The sequence below is a fragment of the Oryctolagus cuniculus genome, chromosome 2 (assembly GCF_051225735.1).
Source record: "Oryctolagus cuniculus isolate XC-2025 breed Fujian yellow rabbit chromosome 2, ASM5122573v1, whole genome shotgun sequence".
NCBI lineage: Eukaryota > Metazoa > Chordata > Mammalia > Lagomorpha > Leporidae > Oryctolagus > Oryctolagus cuniculus.
Genome location: NC_142868.1, coordinates 82,391,874 through 82,396,352, shown reverse-complemented (window position 1 = coordinate 82,396,352; position 4,479 = coordinate 82,391,874). Strand labels below are relative to the sequence as shown.

At 44.6% G+C, this 4,479-nt stretch overlaps 1 pseudogene; it reads right to left on the bottom strand.

The window, feature by feature from the left end:
* Positions 1 to 852: 852 nt before the first annotated feature.
* On the bottom strand, positions 853 to 2,558 carry LOC138848724 (ATP-dependent RNA helicase DDX1 pseudogene; annotated as a pseudogene).
* Between the last annotated feature and the right edge of the window lie 1,921 nt (positions 2,559 to 4,479).

Sequence of the window (4,479 nt, the reverse complement as noted above, 5' to 3'; positions counted from 1 at the left end):
TCTTGATTATAATGTATCTATCTAAGAGTAGCCTTGGTTGGGCTGGATCTGCCTAGTGAAGTTTGACTTTCCTATACATGGCTAGTTGTGTCTTTCTCTAGGCTTAGGAAATTTCCCGTCATTATCTCTTTGAATATGCTTTATATCCCTTTGGCAATCTGAAGTCCCACTGAACCCCAATAATTCAGGTATTTGTTCTTTTCATGCTGCCCTGAAGTTTCCATAAGCTTTCTTCTTTTCATTGATTTTTTTTCTTCTCCTCTAGGTGCATAATTTAAAACTGCCTGTCTTTGAGCTATTTCTTTTCATCTCTTCTGTTGATGATGCCTCCTATCATGTTTGTTTATTTAGCCATCAAATTTATTTTCATTAGGCTGCCATTTTATGAAGAATTCCTAAGATTAGTGTTTCTTGACATGTAAGAGCATTAATAGTCGAAGTTGTTAAAAACACTGCTGCTTAGAATCAGCACAAGTGTTTTAAAGACTATGGACTGGCCGGCACCACAGCTCACTAGGCTAATCCTCCGTCTGCGGTGCCAGTACCCTGGGTTCTAGTCCCAGTTGGGGCACCAGATTCTGTCCCGGTTGCTCCTCTTCCAGTCCAGCTCTCTGCTGTAGCCCGGGAGTGCAGAGGAGGATAGCCCAGGTACAAGGGCCCTGCACCTGCATGGGAGACCAGGAAGAAGCACCTAGCTCCTGGCTTCGGATTGGTGCAGCGCACCGACCATGGCAGCCATTTGGGGGGTGAACCAATGGAAGGAAGACCTTTCTTTCTGTCTCTCTCTTTCACTGTCTAACTCTGCCTGTTTAAAAAAATAAAGACTACAGACTTTCATTACTCAAATCTTATTCAGCATATGTGAAAATCAGAGGGTTCTGAAGAGCTGGTTAGGAAGGCAGCCAACTCTTCAATGGTAGGTGCTAAAGCATTTGCATGGCCTTTATAGCTCCCACTATCAACAGCCCTTTTTTGACCACAGGTAACTTTCCAATCAAATTTGCCCACTGGTACTTTCAAATCTGGCTCAACCTGAGAAACAGCACAGTTCTTCTATCTCAGACAGCAACTGCATCTCATTGTATCATATGGTACAGCCACCATCTTCCTTGAGCCTTGTATTTTAACACCCTTTTCCACAGTTGGTACATACATAGTACCAAACCTTTTCTTTTTCTGTTGCCACCAATGAAATAGCCATACCCATCCTTTCAGATCTTCCTACTCTGCCAATTCAGTGAGCATAGCTTTACGTTTCATCAGGCAGGGTGACATGTATAATGTAAGGTGCACCATGGATATCAATTGCTCTAGCAGCTACATCTGTGCCAATTAAGAATCTTACACCCCCTTTCTTAAATCTTTCAAAGTGTTGCTTTCTCTCATGAGACTGTCACCATGAAGACAAACACAGGAGAACTGGTGTTCCTTTTCTGTCAGGTCCTCCTCCAAGTTGTCACAGTCAATTTTGGTCCTAGAGGAAGATAATTGCTTTATACATTTCGTGTCTCTTGATTGCCCAGATAGCATATTCTCCCTTCCGGATTTCAATAGCTTCAGACCACATCTCTGGACTGCTAGCACCAAGTAGTGTGCTATCCTCTGCAAGTACGTCATCAATTCTAATGTGGTTTTTGCCAAGCCCTTTCCACAGTCTGTCAGTTTCTGGATTTACTGGGACAACAACATGGTATACAGTATCTGGAAGAGCCTTCTCCTTTCAAAATAACCCACTTGGGAAAATGCATTATCTTCTCAGTTTCTTTACACTAAAAGAATGGAAAATAGAAGAGCAATCACCTGAAGTCTTTTTCCATCAGAGGTAATCTGAGGAATTTGTGCATGCTATTTATAAAATCAAAATAATCTTGAGAAGGAAGCCCATGAGCTTCATCCAGGATCAGGAATGTAACCTGAAGGCCGGCGCCGCGGCTCACTAGGCTAATCCTCCGCCTTGCGGCGCCGGCACACCGGGTTCTAGTCCTGGTCGGGGCGCCGGATTCTGTCCCGGTTGCCCCTCTTCCAGGCCAGCTCTCTGCTGTGGCCCGGGAGTGCAGTGGAGGATGGCCCAAGTGCTTGGGCCCTGCACCCCATGGGAGACCAGGAAAAGCACCTGGCTCCTGGCTCCTGCCATCGGATCAGCGCGGTGCGCCGGCCGCAGCGCGCCGGCCGCGGCGGCCATTGGAGGGTGAACCAACGGCAAAGGAAGACCTTTCTCTCTGTCTCTCTCTCTCTCACTGTCCACTCTGCCTGTCAAAAAAAAAAAAAAAAAAAAAAAAAAAAAAAAAAAGAATGTAACCTGAGGTAAGTTCGGCTTTCCAGTTGACACCAAACCATCTACTCTTCCTGGAGTGCCCACAGCTGTATCTATGTCATTATCCAAAACAGAGTTGATACCATGCTGCCACATCTCCAATTATCAGAAGCTCCCTTAATTTAGGATTATCAATATAATTCTTAAATTTCTTGACATTATTCAGAATTTGTTCTGCTAACTACTGGAAGGGTTCAAGATGGAAATAAGTCCACCTGAGGCTGGGACTTGATCCGGCACCCATATGGGATGCCAACACTGCAAGCAGTGGCTTTACCTGCCACACCATAGCACCAGCCTCTGTATAAGTTCTTAATGCTTGTTGGTGTATGATGTTGTTTGCACATTGAAGGACTAGTTACAGTAGTATGGCTTTGTTTATGGCTGTCCTTCCAGAAATTCTAAGCAGTCTATTCATTTTCTCTGAGCCTATGGACACTTCTATGATTTTAGCACTACATAGTACTCTAAGTCAAGGTTGGTCACTGGTCCACTGTTGATGTGTTTTACTGTTTCAGTTCTAAAATAAGCTTAGATTGGTCCCAGATCCAGATTTGTACATGATGAACCAAGGAAGTGCCTAAAGACAGGTATTTTATTCATATGAGCCTGTTCCTGGGCTTGGAAGAGGCACAGATGCCTAGTCAGGTGGTCACTGTGGGTGATCCTGTGCCTGGCTGGAAGAATGCCTGCCTAGCCCATGCAGGAGATTAAGAGGGCATGGCACACCATGCCTCCCAGGAAAGACCCTGGTCAGGGGATCAGCACACTGAGAACCACACATGACCTCACTGCTGGCAGGTGGCAGAGGCCCCAGGCACATCCCCCGCCCACTTCCTGTTGAGGGCCTTGTAATTGTCAACTAGGTAAACAGCTCCAGGGTATGGCCCAGACCCATAAGACTACCTGGAAGGCTACACAGGCTGTTTGGAAAAGCATAGAGGCGTCAGTATCTGCTTTATCCTATAGAATTAGTGTTGCTACCCTGAACTAGCTACTCCCCTTTGCCTGCCCCATAAAAGCTTGTGCCTGATTGCTAGCAAACAGACATGTTCACTGAAGCTGTCTCTGGTGCTTCTTGTCAAAGAACACCATTGTCCCTCTATCCCAACAGTGTGGGCCTTGCAGTGCCAGCCCACATAATACAATTATGATATCTGAGGGTGGGCCCTCAGAAAATGATTAGATTAGGTGGGGTCCCTGTGATCTGATCATGGCGGCCTAATTAGGATGACGTAGACAACACGTGCACTCTCCCACCAAGTGATGATGCTCTCCATCACCTTGGGAGTCTGACAGCAAGAACACTATCACCATGTGCTCCACCAGTGGGGCTGAACCTCCAGAAACATGAGCCAAAATGAATCTTTTATCTTCAGCCCTGTCAGATATTTCACTGTAGTAATAAAGAGCTAGCTAATACAAACAGCATAGGCAAAGAATGAATAACTCAAGAAAACTGGAATTGTCATCGAGAGTAAGAACGAATAAGTACTGGTGAATGGAATAGAATAAGCATCTGTGACATGGGTTTAACCTGACTTAAGTGGCAGGGCCAGGTCTAGAATCAATGTTTATATTCCACATAGCCTTTTATTGTTTATTTTGTCTGTGCTAGATGCTGTGGGTAATAACTCCCCAGATTCCAAGAACCCAAAGGTTTAGACTGAGATTGAAGGCATATACAAATATATAATAAATTCCATCCCAGAGACATGAGCAGGGTGCTTTCCCCTGCAGAAAAGTCTCCCTGTGTGGCCACATCCTACCTTAGATTTGTGCACCACTTCTGCCTTGTGTGCTAAAGTTCCTCACTCTGAACAGTAAGTTTCACAGAAACAGCACAATAGACAAACATTCCTTAAAGTTAATGTGTAAGATGGACTAACATAGAGAAAACACAAATCTCTTATGTCCAATAGGTTTCCCATGTTCTTCAGAGGAATGAAAGGCTTAACTGAAGGATGTACTATTCAAATTCAAGCCTTAGATTGTGCCCTTGAGCTTCCAGGAAATATTCTAGAAGTATTTTTCCCTGGGATAATATTTTTATATGGGATTATGTCTTACAAGAATCCTTCTTCCTTCTTAAGTTATAAAATAGTTTTCTTGGCCAGCATTGTGGCACAGCAGGTTAAGCCATGGCCTACAACACCGGCATACCG